This window comes from Canis lupus, chromosome 3 (genome assembly GCF_011100685.1).
Source record: "Canis lupus familiaris isolate Mischka breed German Shepherd chromosome 3, alternate assembly UU_Cfam_GSD_1.0, whole genome shotgun sequence".
NCBI lineage: Eukaryota > Metazoa > Chordata > Mammalia > Carnivora > Canidae > Canis > Canis lupus.
This window is the reverse complement of record NC_049224.1, coordinates 74443562-74462256: the sequence shown is the minus strand read 5'-3', so window position 1 is coordinate 74462256 and position 18695 is coordinate 74443562. Positions and strand designations below refer to the sequence as shown.

Sequence of the window (18695 nt, the reverse complement as noted above, 5' to 3'; positions counted from 1 at the left end):
GAGACCCGGGATCGAATCCCACGTCGGGCTCCCGGTGCATGGAGCCTGCTTCTCCCTCTGCCTGTGTCTCTGCCTCTCTCTCTCTGTGTGACTATCATAAATAAATAAAAATTAAAAAAAAAAAAGAATTTAGACAGTAAAATATATATATATTTTTTTTTTTTTGAGGAAAGGCATTTTATCTCTCAAATTGTTGAGAATTATCTGCCACATGGTGATAATAAGTAGCCCAACTCTTAGTTCACTTTCTTATTTTAACTTATCTACAAAATATGTCTATTTCCCCCAACACATACGTATGCAGGAACACCATTATTAGAACCTCAGCTGGTGGATTGAAACATCAGATTTGGAAGTCATGGTGAAAGTACAGTGAAGTGGTATCCACACTGCTTTGCTGGGGGTGCATTTTCCTTCGGGGTTTGCTAAGTACATTTCTACTCATGCAACAGCTAACGATCTCCAGGTGTCCTATCTCCAAATTTGAGGTCTTCCAATAAGCTTAGATCTTACTTTCTTGTAAGAGTATGGGATAGAATACATATAACATACAAAATATGTGTTAATTGACTGTTTATGTTATTGGTAAGACTCCTGGTCAACAGGCTATTACTAATTAAGTTTTGGGGGAGTTAAAATTATATGTGGATTTTTCACTGTGTTGGGGGGTCGGCACTCCTAAACCCCTGTTGCTCCAGGGCACACTGTACAAAGGTCCGATGCCATAATTAGTGTTTAAGAACTACATAGGCCTTAATGTTAACACCTGTAGAATGCTATAAATGTGGAGTGGGTGTATATTGAGTTCAAAGAAATTCAATCTGGTTTCCAAGGATCTGATTAAGCTACATGTGTCAGTGTGATCTACGCTGGGACAGATTTTGGTTGTTGCTGAACTGTTCTGCTTTTGCTCTATTAAAAAATAATAATCTGGATCTCACTCTCCTGGTTATCATTTGCTTCTTTCTTTATTCTATAACTGAGAAATGAACAACAGTCCCGATAACTAAGTGTCCAGATAGCCTGGTTCTATTTAATTGAACCAGATAGGGGAAGCAATTCCAGTCACTTCATACAACTTTTGCATGTTAGGAAGCCAATTTTGAAACATGTATGCACAAATCCTGTTGATTATCTCCCTTCTGTGAAAATTGAACCATCCTGAGATTCTCATACTCTCAAGCTGTAATGGATATAGTAGGAGATCCCCAACTCTTTACATTTCCAGAGGGATACTTGAAACTGGGCTGTAGTAAACATCTCCCATTAGTATTAGGGGTACCCTTACCCTGACCCCATGAGCACTCCCTATTGTCCTCTCTTCAGCAGATAACAAGATGTGGCATGTATAATATGGGCTTTCTTTCCTCTTGGCAGACCCTGAATGAAGCCAAGGGGAACAGTTACAAAACAGAAAATTGACTATGATGGAACACTCTTTGGTGCTACATCTGATATGATTAACAATTTATTTTGGCAACACCCGGGATGGGTTTCATATGGTTTTCCTGAATTCAACAGGACTCCTGCCAGCAGAATCAGGAACACTAAGAAGTAATCCAGGCTGAGGGAGAAAAAAAAAATATGCCATCTTGCAAAGTGTTTCATAGCGTTGACTCTGTGATCTGGAAACCAGCCATCGTTCAATCCCTCTATTTCCAACTGCTCTTCAACTATTGCCTTACTAGACTTGGGTTGATGGATGGTTTTATAATTAGCAGGGTAGATAGCCTAGAGGAGAATGCACTGTAAGAAGGCAGATGAAACATGTGGCAGCCAAATATTTTGCAACATATAAGTATTCTTAAAATATGGATGTTTCAGCCGAGTCATCATCTTCAAGAAGCATGATTACGCGATATTGTGGATTTCAGAGTTAACTCTTCTTAGAGAAATGTACTTTCAGGCTGAAAGAACGGTTCCTCTGTTATAGAGGAGTGCCTCTTTTCAAGAGTGGATATTTCTGTGCATATGGAGGGACTTCCACTGGCATAACACCCTTGGATTTTCTCTGCTCCCCATTCCTTATTCTTCCTCAGGATTTGAAAGGAGTTTGAAAAGAGGTACTAGAAATTCATTCCTGAGATCCTTCCTTTTCTCTTTCTCTTGGAGGGAGCCCACTTGCAGACAGCATAAGTCACCATTGCTCTCAGACAAGCAGTAAGCCAGCCTGCAGGAGAGGAAGCCCATTTGCTTGTAGATATAAGGCATGCTCTTAAACATTAGACAGTATTAGGAAGTTCACTTATTTATAGTTTTCAGCCACATTCTTAGTTTTACACTCTTAGTAATAAAAGTGATGTTTTTATTCTCTACCTGTCCCAACTTCTTGTTTTATTTCTCAGTTGGTTCAGAAAAAGGGCAAGAAAAATTGGTGTTAATTACTGGTTCCCTACAAACCTCAACAGATACTTAGCCAGTGGTAGGTTTCATATGATAGAAAATATGTTTTCACATAGTTTCCTACTTACCTTTGCAGATTTATCAATAGATTAACATTTCTTTCACTCTCCACTGGATTAAAAGAAATAGCTTGGTATTCAATTTTAGACTTTGGCAAATGGACCATCAGAATTAGAAGACTGTGATATGGAAAATCATTCGGCCTTTACATTTTGCTATAGCTCCCGGCACCCTCCATTCCTTCAGAGCTCTAAGACTGGTCCACATTTCCCTTTACCCTTCCTGTGACTTAGATTCTCAGGATCATTTTGGAGGATATAAAATATGTATCTCTAGATTGTTGTTAGATGGACTTGAAATTGGCAATGAGACTCTGTGCTTTGATTGTGAATTGAGAGGTCAGCCAAAAAGGGCATGGCCACAGTTAAATAAAATATTAAAACTAGAAAGGAGGAGAAGGAAGCCAAGAAGGAAAGGATAGCTTCCGCACCTTGATGTGCAGCTAAGAAATGTACAAATAAGTGTTTGATGTGAGAATATATATGAGATTTTCCAGTATCGATGAAATACCAATAAATGAGAGTATTGGTCCATGATCATAACATCTAACCAGTCAGCACATCATTTTTTTCACAGCTCTTTCCTCCACGTTATCTCATTTGATCCTTGTCCCGTAAAGTTGATTTTAAGAACTTGACAAAGTGAGGCCTAGAAGGAGAGTAACTCAAATTTGCCCGGCTATTAAATGTTAGAATCCAATGCAAACTTATGTTTTCTGATTCCACACCTAATGATCTTTTTCCTCTACTCCTACTGCCTCTGTGTCTATATGCTTGGGGATGCAATGAGACTTTGATATGCTTAAAAGAAGTTGATTAAACAGATGGGCTTGAAATAATTACATTTTCTTATTGAAAGTATCATGGACAACACAACGGATTTCACTCTGTGATTTGAAAGGTGGCTAATATTCCTTTGTTCCTGTGATGCATAATGGTAAAGAAAAAGATACGGGTTGATGTTGGAGTACTGGCAAGGTAATATCAGTTAAAAGATGGTAGGGCCTATTCATAAATTTTTGTCTCAAATTTGAAAATTACCCTGTTTGGGCATAAGTAGCTGAAACCTAATGTCAGTCAAGTTCCATTGTATCTACATTAAAAGGGGGATGAGGGAAAAAAAAAGGGGGGGGAGGGATGAGGACATCTGATCCCAGTAAATGGAGCCCTCTTGCTCTAGGTTACTGAGAGGATTTTTCCAGAACATTCATTTGCTTACATAAAGAGTTGTTTTTCTGAACTCTGATGTGAGTAAGAATATCTTGGGAGAGGCTGGATGTGTGGGACCTAGAAAAAACATGGCATACTGGAGAGGAGCCACAGACTTAGGTATCAGAGTGTCAGTGGGTACTTATAGCTAACACCTAATTAACCCCATATCTATCCTGTGTCCCTCACTCCCCAAATGCCTGAGGCTGTCAGCTCTGCTAATCCTCCATCATCTTTTCCAAACAATCCAAGCTCTCCTTGCTCTCCAAGGCCTGTGTATCCTGAGAGTCCAAGTGTACCCTAATGCTTCTAAATCACAAGCACCAGCACCATCTCCTTATGCGGTATGAAGTCAGGAGCTTCCATTGGGAGGAGAATAGTGCTTGAAATGCATGTAACTCAGGGTGCATCATAAAGTCCTCTTATGTATAATATTTTATTTGATGTTCACAATGATTCCACGAGGTGGGCAAAAAAGATACTGATCCCATTTTATCGATAAACTTTGATATTCACAGAAGTTTAGTAAGTGGTCAAACCACCTCCATCTACTACATTCTTTAGGATCTTTCCTTCTTAAGAGAGATTTATAAGTCTCTGTAACAATGGCTCTTAAGTATCCATGGGAATAACTCCATACTGCTGATAAAATAAATTCCCTTCATTGTAAAGCAATTTTTAAAAAAAACTCATAAAATTATATTGTCTATTGAAGCTAACACTATATCCAAATGCAATAAAGTCACTATATAAATGCTTTGCTTAAAAGAACAGCACCCTAATTAAGAAGATTGTTAAAAGGATGGAGCATATGAATACATCTATTACACAGAATTTACTAGAACTCACTGTACCCACAGCAGTAAAGTGGGACCAGCTGTTGCCCAAAACATGGAATTAGCCTTATGAAACAGAAACTGGATATTTTAGTGATTCTTGTTAAAAATTGAAGGTACCTGCACATTACCTTAATCCCCCCCTTACACTATGAATCATTCAACCAGTGGTTTCATAGCATCTTCTGTACCCCAGGCTCTGCACTTAAAGGGCAGGCTGTCCTTGAATATTTGCTCCATGCTTGCATTCGTGGGGCCAAAGACTTTGCAGCTTTGGCTCTGTCCTCCTCTAAAAATGGCATTTTGTTTGAAAAGAGTCTCTGCTTCTAACGTCTACAAATCCACGTGACTCTTACTATCCCAAAGTCCACACTGCTGCTCTCCATTCCTTGGGGTGTGGGAATCAGGGGCCCACAAAGTGCCCTTTTGTTGTTGTTCACTCTGCTTTTGGTGCCTCCAACTGTAGCTGACACTGGGCTGATTGCCAGTAGTCATGGGCTCCTGCACATCTGCTTTATTAGAGAAGCATTTGTCAACACCGTGCACCAGGAAGTCTCCTGCCCACCTGGCGGGATTTCATGCCTTACTTCCCCTTGGTGTCGGATAGTTAAATGCTGGCACCACGCGCCATGGTTGTAAAGGTTAAGTACTACAATCCAGACAGCAAGACAAGGCTCTAAGCCCATCTACTCCAAGAAGCAACTTCCGATTGGCCCACTGTCTGTGGTTCCCCTGGAGCAGCACACTCAGGCATTTGGTTCATTCCGTGTTACTCTCTGTGTTGTTCTCCAGGTAAAAAAACATTTTCCTCCAGTTGTGTCAAGTGCATGGGTGTCGAAAGCAGAGTCAGTGACTCTGGCTTCGCTCTTAGTAGCAGGCTCTGCACAGGAAAAAGAACACCATTGTAAGCATTTCAAGCAGAAAGAGATTGGCTTACTACTTAATCGGAAATTAAGTGCTTACAAAATTTTTGGAAGGGACGGAGGAATAGAAATCAGGGGACATTTGGTCTTAAGACCAACCACTGTGGCTACAAGGCAGAAGTCAGGAAACTGCTGCTGCTGCTGCAACCTGTTTCTGCCCCTGGTGACCTGGCAGTGGCCGTGGAGTCTGGCCACCTTTATTGACTTTTGTTAGAGCTTGCATGCCCACCATCCCGGTTGTAGGAAAATGGTCTCCATCTCTCTTCTGTCTTCCAGATATCATGAAAGTGCATCTCATTGGCAGAGCTTAATCTCACTCAGAGCCCAGCCGCCTTTCAGATCCCAAGAAGGAACATAAGTGAAGGTAAGACAAGATGCCTCATGTCAACAAGTAATATTCAGCATGGTGCTCTGGCTGCTGTTGAGCAGCTTCTGCACAGGGGCCTAGGGTGAGGCTCCTTCACAAATCGTGGTTTCAACTGGACTCCACTGTCTCAAATCCTAGCTAAATCTGAGAGTATCTGAGGAAGGCTCCAGAGGTGATGTGCCTCAAAATCTTGAAACTGCCCAGGCTCTCCTCTGACTCTTGAACACTTTGCCCATTCCTGAAGGTTTGGCTGTGCTCTGTGATGTAGTGCATTGTGTGAGCAAAGAAACAGGATTTGGAATCGTCAGACCAAGGGTTGAGTGTCACCTCCAGGATTGCTGACAGCTCCTTTGATATTTCTGAGCCTCATTTTCTCAAACTATGAAGAAAATAAGATTTTTATTTATTATTATTATTATTTTAAGATTTTATTTATTTATGAGAGACACAGAGAGAGAGAGAGGCAGAGACACAGGCAGAGGGAGAAGCAGGCTCCATGCAGGGAGCCCAATGGGGGACTTGATTCCCGGTCTCCAGGATCACACCCTGGGCCAAAGGCAGATGCTCAACCGCTGAGCCACCCAGGCTTCCCCAGATCTATTATTATTATTATTATTATTATTTTATTTATTATTATTATCATTATTATTATTATTATTATATTTCAAGGCAAGAAGAGATTTGCAAACCATAAAGTTGGTTGTGGAGACTGGGAGTAAAGGAGGCTGCATTGCTAGCCTGGACTGACTGTCAATCTAAGAGTCACATTGCCCCAGGACATAACCCTCCCTGGGGCAGCCTGTGTCTAAAGACTGGGCAATGGGAGAGGAGTGGTAAAAAAACAAAAAACAAAAAACAAAAAACCCAGCCCCTTTGGCTTAATTCAGGACAAACCTGAAGGGCCCCTCAGCTCTAGAGCTCCCTCAGGATCAGATGAGGGTTCTACTATAACAGCAGCACACTTCCTGTCTTCCACTGACCTATCCTGCATCTCTCACCCTTCACAGATGTTGATTCTGAGGCCACTCCACCCAAAAACTTCCTGCACACAAATCTCTGTCGGTTGCCTGGGAAACCCAAACATCAACACTGGCTTAGCAAAAAAGGAATTTATTAAAGAATATGAGGTAGCTCATAGAATCTCCAGGAAGGCCAGCAAACCACGCATGGAGAATGTGTTCTAAGAAAGAATGTTCCGTGACTCCATAGACAGCTCCAGTGGAAAGGCTCCTGCTCCCCGCTGTGCAAAGACACTCCAGTTTGCATCACCGACACGGCTAGGACATGACACAACTGTTAGGACCTCTACAATCCCTGACTCTGGACTTCTCCACTGAGCTTCAGATTCATATATTCAAACTTCTGTGCTTCAATACCTAAAAAGGATTAATAAAACTAAAATATAAATCTTGATCCTGCCCCAAATCCTCCTCCCTACCACTCTTCCATCTCAGTAAAGTTTCTGTTTCCATTTCCCCATTTAATCCATTCCTTCCCAACAGGGTCATGTAACCCACCTTGTATGCTAAGTGGACTTAGAATAAGATCTAAATTCTCTGCCATATATGATGACAACCCATCAATTCCAGCACTGACTTGGACCCTCCCCACCTCTCTGATCTCATTTCCATGGTGCTCTCTCTTGCTGATCATAGTCTTCCTATCACACCAGCCCCTTTGAGCTCTGGGGCCTTCATATTTAGTATTCCCAGGCTCAGAAGGTGCTGTCTCCAGATTTTGCATGGCTGCATCCTCTCCTTCAAGCCTCAACTTGAGTGTCACTTTTTGAGAGACCACGCTGATCTAAAATAGCCACTGTCCCTCCCAGTCATCTTCTATCAGGCCACTCTGCTGGATTTTCTTCATAGAATTTACTATCATCTGAAGTTATCTGATTGTCGACTCATTGTCTTTCTCCTCCACTGAAATTCAAACTTCAAACTGGAAACTGCAACTTCATCTCATTCACAACTGCAACCCGAGTGTCTAGAACAGTACCTGGCATTTCCTAGACATCCCAGAAATACTTCTTGACTGCTTTAACCTTATATATTAACCTGTCTTGTCTACAGAAGTCTCCAGCTGGGATTCTTGGCCCAGATCCATGTCTCCTCAACTGGGTTCTGAAGAAAATTCAGGGGGTCTGTGGACTTGCGTGGGGAGAAGTTTACATGTTTATTTTCACTAACTCCTAGCTAAACCCAAGCCAGAGTAGTAGTAGTGGCACATGTGACCTTATCACAAATATAAATTATAGGTATTTTCATATCACATTACATTGTATTAGATATCTCAAATTACTGTTTATGTTCACAACTACTTCAAAATTGTGATTTACTCACTGCTAGGTTGATATTTAATGCATTAAGAATGAAGAACATATATTATCACCAAGTTTTTTAAAAAATTACATAATTTGAAAATTTTAAATAAAATTAACTAACATTATAAATATTAAATTAATTAGTTTTTCTTTTAATCCTACATATTTTACACATTAGTCTGAGGAGGAATCCATGGGTTTCCCTGGAGTACTAAAGGCGTTTGGGACACATAAAGTTTAAGGTATGGTGCTGGACTGTCCAGTATGGTAGTCACCTGCCACATGTGGCTATTTAAGTTTAATTTTAAGTTAATTTAAATAAAATTAGATATTCAGATCTTTAGTAGCACTAGCCACATTTCAAGTACTCAAAAGCCACAGGCACTAGTGGCTACCATAGTGGACAGTACAGATTACGGCCATCATTGCAGAAAGTTCTATTGGATAGCACTGTCTATAGCTTAATGCTTCATTTTGGATTTGTCTCTGCACTTTCCACACTTGCTGTCACCCCAGCGCCAATATTATGGACAACATTTTCAAACAGTAACGTTGGGATTGGATTGATTCTTGCTGTTTTCCTGTTTATGTTTAAGCCATTCCTCCATCACCAGTGTCTGTGCTCCCTCATGGTTCAGAAGTTGAGCTAGCCAGGGCAGAGTGGCAGTGCAATGCAGTCGTCCCCTCTTATTCACGGGGGGTACCAGCGGATGCCTGAAAAGACATCCCAAGACATCCCAAGATCCCAGTGGATGCCTGAAACCGCTGATAGTACTGAGCCCTAAATATACTGTATTTTTTCCCTATACATACATATCTGTGATAAAGTTGAACTTATAAATCAGGCACAGTAAGAGATTAACAGCAATAGCTAACAATAAAATAGAACAATCAAACAATATATTGCAATTAAAGTTATGTGAAAGTGGCTTCTTTCTCTAAATATCTCATTGTAATATACGCACCCTCCTTCTTGTGACCATGTGAGATAAAATGCCTACCTGAGGAGATAAAGGGAGGGGAATGGTATAGCATTCAGCTACTATTGACCTAATAGTACTTCCTCAGAAGGAGGATCATCTGTTTCTAGACCATGGTCGAAGGTAGGTAACTGAAGTCTCAGAAAGCAAAACTGTGGATAAGAGGGGATGACTGTACCTCCTTCATGTCATTCTCAGGCTCCTGCCCTGATCCTGAACAGATGATATAACTAAGAATAATTAAAGACAGGAGGAATTGCCCAGAATGGGACGAGCAGAACCATAAGACTGTGTCTTCCTGAGGGCCTCCAAGTACTTGTGTCCTGCCTCCAGAGGGGATGGTGGTCATGCTGGGACATGGGAGGGCCACTCCACCAAGCTGGAGTCTGAGAGGAAGTCCCAGCTGGAGTGCCAGGGAGGACTACGGCAGGACTGAGTCAGCAGGGAGGACCTCAAGCCCTGACCAAGACAGGAGAGCAAGACTACAAGTGTCCCAGCTGCACACTTCAGCAGCGAACTTCCTCCAAAGTCTGGACCAATAGACCAAGTGTCCCTGCAGACACCAGTTAGCTTGTAGCTATGGAGCAGCACAACTCCAGGGGCCCCCCTCTCCACCAATGGCCCAAAGTCTTTGAGCTTCCCACATGCTCAGATACCATCTTGAAGAGAAACAGCGAGAGTGATGTAAATTGGAAACACTGAGTCACTCAAAAGAGATTGCTTACTGGAATAGCCCGAGTCTAGCCGATTGGACTAAAATTTGGTTCTACCCACACCCCTCATTAGTCAGTGGTGTGGGGATCAGGGGACACTTAAGGACAATTGGGTCAGTTATAGAAAGTTAAGAAGCTATGTTCTCTTTGCACATCTGAGCCTGGTGTGTCTGAGACCTGTCCTGAACCACACAAACCCCTGCTTGGGCAAACTTTGGCCTAAGACATCTTCTTAGGCTGTGAACAAATGTCCTGGCAAGACCTCCCCAACTAAGGTGATGAGGAGTCATCTACTGGAGCAGCATTCCAATGTCACTGTACTCTTTCTGCCTTCCTGTACCCACACAGTGAGATAGCCCAGTGGCCCCAGGTCTTACAGTCCTCCCAGATCCTACCAACCCTGAGATATGGGCATTGCAGGGAACCCACCTCTATGTGCTGAATATCCATAGGGCAAGCACCCTACTTCTCCAAAACAGGAAACACACTGCTTTGTCTGCACATGCTGGGAGTGGCAAGTATGGACAGACAATCATCCAGACCCCCCTTCTCCTGCTAGCAGTGAGGTGCGTGTGGGGGGAGGGGGCATATGTATGTGTGTGGGCACCAGATGTACAGGAAAGGGGTGATTTGAGACACTGTCAGCAGGAAGGTACAGCATGTTACTTGAGGTGAGGTCTGCTGGCTAAGAAAGGACTAGAGAAGTTGAAGTTTTCACATCAATTCCTTTCCCAAGCAGAATGTCATTGGCTTTGTTTCTAACTAAATAGAGCATAAAGACCAAATTTAATTGGCTAATAGTTTCAATTGTATGGGTGTGTATTTCTCTATGTTCTGTTTTGTCTTGAGTTGAATAGTGTCCCTCCAAAATTCACATTCACCCAGAACCTCAGAATGTGCTGTTATTTGGCAATAGGGTCTTTGCAGATGTAATTAGTTAATATGACGTCTTACTGGGTTAGTACTCCCTAAACTAATATGACTGGTGTTTTTATAATAAGAGGAGATGACACAGAGAGCACCACACAGACACACACACACACATACAAAGAACACACGTGATGACAGAAGCAGAGAATGGAATGGTGTGTCTGTAAGCCAAGGAATGCCAAGGATTTCTGGCAACCACTAGAAGCTAGGAAAAGTCAAGGAAGTGTTCTCTTACAAAGGTTTCAGAGGAAACATGGCTCTGCTGACATTTTACTTTTGGACTTCTGGCCTCCAGGACTGTGGGAGAAAATATTTGTGTTGTTTCAAGCCATCCAATCTGGGGTACTTTGTTATGGCAGCCCTGGGAAATACATGCTAGGATGGATCGTAATAATACATGCTTACATGTAATAACACATGCCTATGGGTGGGGGCCGGGGGGTGGGCAGGATCAGAGTGATGTAACACGTAGCCTAGCCTAAATAGCAACACTAGTCTTCATTAACAATTCTCTCAAACATTTAAGGGGTTCCAATATAAGGTCTAGAGCAACTGTTGAACTAAAACCTCCTGCCCTGCCCTATCTTCTAGATTTCCCCTCACCCAGTTCCTAGCTCTTCAAACCCTTTTATCCAAGGGCACTCTGTTTCCCTCCTTAGTTCTTTTCTCATCTTGCTAATCGATGAAGGATCAATTGCCAAAACACAGTTCCAGCCAGATCCATTCCCTGGCTCCCAGTCCCCTGGGAATGTACTTCTACTTTCTTATCAGCTTTTCTTTGGCAAATTAGACTGCAAAGCTTTTCCCTTCCTTAGAGAATAGGAGCGAGGCAAGAAGCTGAGCAGTGGAGGAGAGTCAGACTCTGAGTATTACATATTGAACTGGCTCTTCCGCCATCACCATCTCCACTGAGCACACAATGTTTCACTTTTGAACCCTTTGAAGGAATAATTGATTAATGAAGCCTTATGGAAACCTCCCAGTATTCACTGAGTGACTAAAGCTCACACTCCTCCCCATTCATTTATTGTTCTCACCCATGGACCATCGGACCATCAGGCTTTGTTCTTCTCTGAAGGTAGAGCTAGGAAGGGAACCAGTCAGGAAGACAAGGGGTCTAAGAATTAAAGACTTTAAGAGGAATCTTCTTCCCTTCCTTCCCTCCTGCCCCAGGTTTTGATACAATCGCAAATGTTAATTCTGAATAGTGATAAGAAGATACATTAAATGCAGTGTTTTCCAAAGAAAATGTATTACGGCTGCTTTACAATTATGGCAATAGTTAATTAAAGTTAAAAAGAAGGTATGAAATGTGGAACCTAAACTCTCTTTGGAGCTTAAAAAGGAAGATAAAAATATGGACATAAATAGGGAACTCCTTTCATGCTCCTTTTTAATAACATAATTCATATTGCCATTTCAAAGAATATATTTAACAGCTTACCTCCTTTTGTATTTAAGAAATTTTTTTAAAGTGTTGTGGAGACTCATGGCTACGTCTTGGGGGAGACATAGTAATTAGAGACATAAGAATAGCTAGCATAATTTCACATGGAAAATGTCTCAACTGTGGTCATCATGACATGGGTTTGGGAATAAGCCACCTCATTCCACAAGACAAAATTGAAGGAAAATAACTTAGTCATAGGGAAGTAGAACCGAATTCCCAGGAAAACGTAAAACACATGTTCCAGGGTTCACCTTTGAAGATGCCACATAGATCTTGGGCCAACCATTGTTTACAGAATGCTGTTATTTACCTTCAGTTGAAATAAGAGGAATATTTTAAGGTCAATGAGTTTCATATTTTACATTTTCGCAAGTCTTTGGCTCCTTTGATTACTCATGTGAAAAATAGATCAAGGAGAGAGATTTTAGAGTTGTTTACTATCATGAACAGACTCTAAGGTGGTCCTCATGATCCCCGGCTCCCAGGGTTCATGCCCTTGTATAATCTCCTCGCCCTGACGGAGGAACTTCAAGGTCATCAAAGAGGAGGTAGTTAGGACCTGTGACTTGCTTCTAACCAACTGAATACGACAAAAGTGGTGGGACGCTACTCTAATAATTACATTATATTACATGGCAAAGTTGATGGAATATCACTTCCACAATTACATCACACTATGAAAGACTATCTTGCTAGCAGAAACACTCTAGAGTCTTGCCCCTCTTGCTGACTTTGAAGAATCAAGCTTCTAGGAGTCTGACAGTTACAAGAAAAGAAATAAAGCCAATAAGTAGAATGAGCGTGGAAGCACACCTTTCCTTAGCTGAGCCTCCAGATAGGAAACCAGCCCTGGCTGACATCTTGATTGTGGCTTGTTAGAAGACCCAGCTAAGCTGTGCCCAGACTCATGACCTACATAGACTGTGAGATAGCAAATATGTGTTGTCTGAATTCACTAAGTTCGTGGAAATTTGTTACACAACAATAAAAAATGAATACACTCCCACAAGAAAAAAAAATGAATTTTCGTACCTTTGATAACCCATTTTTCTGGCTAAGTAGTGTTATATTGTGATGATTTCTTTAAGAGTTTGAAAAATGTTGGGTTTTGGCTGCTTTTGTCAACATATATTATGTCTACATATACAAGGATATTCTTTACCTTTATGATGGAATTGACCTAGGTCACAGCATCAAAGATCCTTGTATGAACAGGAGTAGCTTCAACTTTGTGTATATACATTAGGCCATCTTGTGATTTTTAGCAACAAGTGATTCTCAAACTTCTTCTTAGACTTGAGTTTCGCCTGAAAACTTTGTTCAAAAATCCAATCTGGGGGCACCTGACTGAGAAGAGTGAGTAGAGCATATGACTCCTGGTCTCAGATAGTGAATTTGAGCCCCAAATTGGATGTAGAGATTACTTAAAAATATAACAAACAAACAAATTTAATTAATGAATTAATTTTTACTTAAAAAATCCAATCTGACTGCTGGTTGACTATAAATTAATTAAAACTCTCTAAAGGCTATGGTTAAATATGTATCTAAGCTCTAAATACATGCATGCTACTTGACCTAGAAATTTCCTTTTTAGAAAGCTATCTCAAATCAGACAAATGTTCAAAGACGATATATAAGGATGTTTATTACAGCATTAGTTATAATAGTGAAAACTTGAAAACAACCTAACTGATCAAATAGGTAGTGGGTTAGTTAATGGAATACCATGTAGCCATTTAACATTTTGCTGTGGGTATATAACTTCTGTTCACAGGACAGTGGAAGAAAAAATTCAAAAGAATATACAGGAGAATCCATAATATGTTCCCATTTGTGTGTGGATGTATTTGTGCATGTTAAATATGCATACACATTGAAAATAGAACTAGATATACATCAGTATGTTAACAGTGATGAGATGCGGGCAGTGAAATTATGAGTAATTTTTTCTTTATTAATTTCCTGACTATAGTTTCTAATGTTTCTAGAATGTTCACAGATAATATGTGGAATATAAAACAATTTATACTGTGGCTATTTTGGTTTATTTTTTGTTTCTTAAATGATGCTGCCTGCTTTTAATTCCTGATCTCTACATGGGCTTGAGTCTTGATGATGGTACAGAGACCCAGACCTTGCTGTTGGACATTGAGAACTTGGTCTCTATAGGCCAGGTCTGCATCTGTCTCCCAGAGAATATACCACATGCATGGGTATCCAGCTGCCACCCGATATCTGCCCAAACTCACTCGACTAATTCATACTTCAACAGTACTACCTGAAAAAGAAATCTTTTACTATGGTGATATGTCGATAATAGTTGCCCAAATGCTGTACAACAGATCCAACCTTAATCATCCAAAACTAATTCTTTGCTGAATGTTGGTGGTGGAGATTGCTTTGTAAGACTTTGTATGCTCACTGAATAGAAGGCTGTGGAATACAATTATTTGTCCCACAAACACTTATTAGATTATCATTGTCATCTGTAACACCATTTACAAAAAAGGACACATTATGTAGTTTCATTGTTTGTATAGGAAATAAAATTATGCTGCATTAAATGGATTTTAGGTTTTTTTTGTTTTTATTGTCTTCTTAGATTCATTTTAAAAGTGACAGGGGATGCAGAGTATGGGAGAGAAGGGTTAGGATTATAACAAAAAAAAGGGTAGAGTAAAAGACTATGGGAATGTATGGTTATTGGGGGCCTACCATGTGCTGTATCAGGTCCCAAGATGTTCTCTCCATCAATGAAGGGGGTATGGGAGGCTTAGAAAGGACCAGAAAATACAGACAAGGATTAGAGCACAAAGATAAAAGAACAAGGACAGCAAATGAGGACATTATCAGCCCACATCCACCATGCTGAGGGTGGGGAGAGGAGCAGAAGGCCAAGGAGAGAAAGAGAATTTTAAGCAGGTTCCATGCCCCAGTTCAGAACCCAATGTGGGGCTCAATCTCATGACTTTGAGATCATGTTGGGATCTGAAATTAAAAGTCGGACACTTAACCAAGTGAGCCATCCAGGTGCCCCTCCACAAATTCTTCAATTCTTCCCTGCCTTATTTGTTGCTTGAGTCAGGCCTTGTCCTTCCTACCTTTATCTTTCCTTCCTTGCCTCCTTCATAGCTTAAGTGCTCTAAGTCTTACTCTCTTTTGACTCCATCAGGATCTCTCAACAGTGTTTTCATTTATTTATCGAACATACAAATCTATGCTGTATTATGAATATTACCTTATATAGCATTTCTCCCAGTTCTATAAGGTAGGTGTTATTATTATTATCCCCATTCTCCAGATGAGGAATGTGTGCTATGACAGTTATTCTAATAAAATACATGCACTTTGGCAGAAATAGGCAGTGACAGCCACAGCTTTAAAAGATTCTAGAAATGTTTAAAGGACTCATGGAAAAACAGGAAGCAACTAGAGCAACTCTAGTGGTATTCTCTCGAGTAGGAATTTCAGGATCCATTGGAGAAAGGGATCCATTAACATTCTTTCAACCATTGTTCTAGAATTCTTGTATGTGGTCAGGATGCAGGGAGGTTGTAGAACTTCCTGGTCCAAACAGCCTTTAGCTGTAGTTCAGACTCTCTTAGAGTAATTGGCTGGTTATTTTTCCATGCCAGGACCACATCTAGTTCACTGCTGTACCTCCAGTGTCTAGCCAGCGCCCAGCACGTTGAAGGACTGGCTGAATGGATGAATGAATGAGAACCAAGAAGCTTTGATGTTTACTTAAGCAAAAAAAATGTCCTTGGACTAGAAATAACAGATGGGATTGCATCTTCAATCAAAAGATGAGCTATGCCTTAGAGCAAACAGGAAGTTATTCCAGACACACAAGATAACAGAAGAAAAAAAAAAAGAATCAAGTGGATATTTTTAAAAATAATTTGACCGGGAAAATAAACCCAATGGGGAATTAGAGAGAGCCAGGAAAGAGGATGAGGTTGAAGGCAAACTAGAAGCTCCCCAAGTCAATTGGAATACATTGAACATAGAGTAAAAGGCCAGGGGCAAAACTATCAGGTAGCCAGAAATGCCAGATGCTCCAGGTCCAGGAAGTGCCTGGAGAAGGACATTGAGAGAAGGTGGGAGAAGGATATCAATGAGGAGAGTAGCTACCATTTATGGGTAATATTCTATTCCAGGCTGGGTTCTTACTGCTCCATGCTTTATTGATTCCTTTCAGCACAACTCTGTGAGTTGGATTCTGTTATTATTACCACCATCATCCTATAAGTAATAAAACTGAATAGCAGAGAGGTAAAGTAACTTTCAAAGTCAAACAGCTTGTAGGTAGCAAAGCCGGGGTGTGAATCTAGGCAGTTTGCTCAGAGCCTGTATCATTCACCATTACCTTTTATCACCTCTTCTGTAGCACAGACCACCTCTATGTGAGGGCAGGAGCCATGTCAAATAAATCAACATTTTTTTTTAAAAAAAAAGGTCTATTTATATTTATTTGAGAGAAAGAGCACACATGAGGGGGGGAGGAGCTGAGGGAGAGGGAGAACCTCAAGCAGACTCCCCACTGAGCACAGAGCCAACATGGGGGCTCCAGCCCAGGACCCTGAGATCATGACCTGAGCCAAAATCAAGATTCTGATGCTTAACTGACTGAGCCACCCAGATGTCCCAAGAGAAATCAATAAATTGGTTTTTTTCCTAAATATTTTTGTTCTACCCCACCCCCTGTAACCAGATTGCACTCCCTCCCAAGCCTTCCCATGTGGAAATCCTAGAGTTCCCATTTTACTAACAGCCAGCTGAGAGTTGAAGGTAGAGACCCGTGAAGACCACTAGGAATAGGAAGCATTGCAACTATCCAGAAACTAGAGAGATTCTTCAAGAAGTAAATGTGGTGGTTGGGGGGTGGGGGCTGCTCTAGATTATCACTGACTAAAGAGACATCACTACCAATACAATGCATGAAACTTGTTTTTTTTTTTTTTTAAACAGTTATGATAGTTAAGAAATGTATCATTGGACTAGATCATAGATGATGCTAAGAGATTATAGTAAATTTTCTCAGGTCTGATCATGGTGATATGGTCATGTAGGAATGCTCCATATTTTAAAGAGCTGCATGCTGAGTGAAGCATTTAGGGCTGAAGTATCATGAAACTAACTTTACAATGGCTTAGAAAGAAAAGTAGATAGAAAGGTTGATTGCTTAGTAAATAAAATATGGCAAAATATTAAGTTGTTGGATTTGCTGGAGGCTAGGAGATGTGCACTGAAATATTCTTTCAGGTTCTCTGTATCTCATTTCCATAATAATGAGTTTCAAAGGAAAGAACCTAGAGGGAGAAGCAGTGGTTGCTTCCAGATTGGCCAAAGAAGGCAGGGAACTTGGCCAATGTGAAGGCCTTTGAGGATGAGTTACAAAGCCCAGGCTTGATCGCATGGGGTTGAATGCAAGTACCTTCTCAATAAAACAAATGCAGAACTGGACGGAGGACCGGATGGGAGATTTGGCAGCCTTTCCAATAAAGATAGCAGGGGCAGCTGTAGAGGTAATAAAACTGCCTGGATTCATCTGGAAAGTCAAGAAGTCCAGACTGGAATTAGGGGTGAATGCAAATTCTGGGGATGTTCTGGGAACAGCTGGAGCTGGTCTGCCAGGGTTGAACCCCTCACCCCACTGCTCACTAGTGGTATGACCTTGAACAAATTAACGGCTCTGACACCCCAGTTTCCTCTACTAGCACTTCCTTCATGGAACTGTGCATGAAGGTGAAATAAAACCTTATATATAAAGTGCTTAACCCAGGGCAAGTCCGCATGGAGCATTGGACAAACGTTTTTCTCATTGTGATCGCACCCCGGGGAGAAGGATGAGGTAAAAGAGAATCTTTCTTTGCCGCTGACTCGGGCAGCAGAAGCATCCCAACCCACATCTCCTGCCACTTTGTTTACAGTTGCATGTATGTTCATGTTATTTAATTTCTTTCTTTTAAGTGAAATTGTGCGGCCCAGGGTTAGCAGCGATGCTGATGAAGGTACGTGGTGGAGGAGATTATGTTGCAGCATGGAAAATAAACACTGAGGTCTTTGCTTCAGTGTTTATTTATCTTTGACGATACCTCATCTTTGGCCGGATAATTATCTCTGGACAACAGACAGTTATCCAGCATCAACGCATAATTCCATTAACATCGCCACTTAATTCCTAGCCTCTCCGGGCTATTCAGGGTCCCCGGGTGCTTGTGAAATTTTAGGGGCCTCCTATCATTTTGGACTTAGAAAGTAAATTATTCAAGCACATTGATTTTTTTTTTTCCTCGACAAACCCCGGCACATTCTTGACTCATCATCATTCCTAAGAAAGTATTGCTGCCAAGAATATTGCCTGTCACATTTAGTGCTAGCTGCCTTACGGATTCAAGGGTTGGTGATAGTAGAACACTACTAGTCACTAGAGCTGGTTTTTTAACTGTTTGAGGATGAGAAACGGGTGGGGGAAAGTGGGGTGGTCTCTAGGGAC

At 41.2% G+C, this 18695-nt stretch overlaps 1 long non-coding RNA gene across 2 annotated transcripts; it reads right to left on the bottom strand.

The window, feature by feature from the left end:
- Positions 1-4083: 4083 nt before the first annotated feature.
- On the bottom strand, positions 4084-6885 carry LOC119871257. 2 transcript variants are annotated; one of them, XR_005357301.1, is made up of 2 exons: positions 6692-6885; positions 4084-6176 (listed from the first exon to the last, which is right to left on the bottom strand). It is a non-coding gene; the product is annotated as an uncharacterized LOC119871257 (long non-coding RNA). The 2 variants fall into 2 exon arrangements; XR_005357302.1 differs by having other exon boundaries at positions 6778-6855.
- Positions 6886-18695: the final 11810 nt, after the last annotated feature.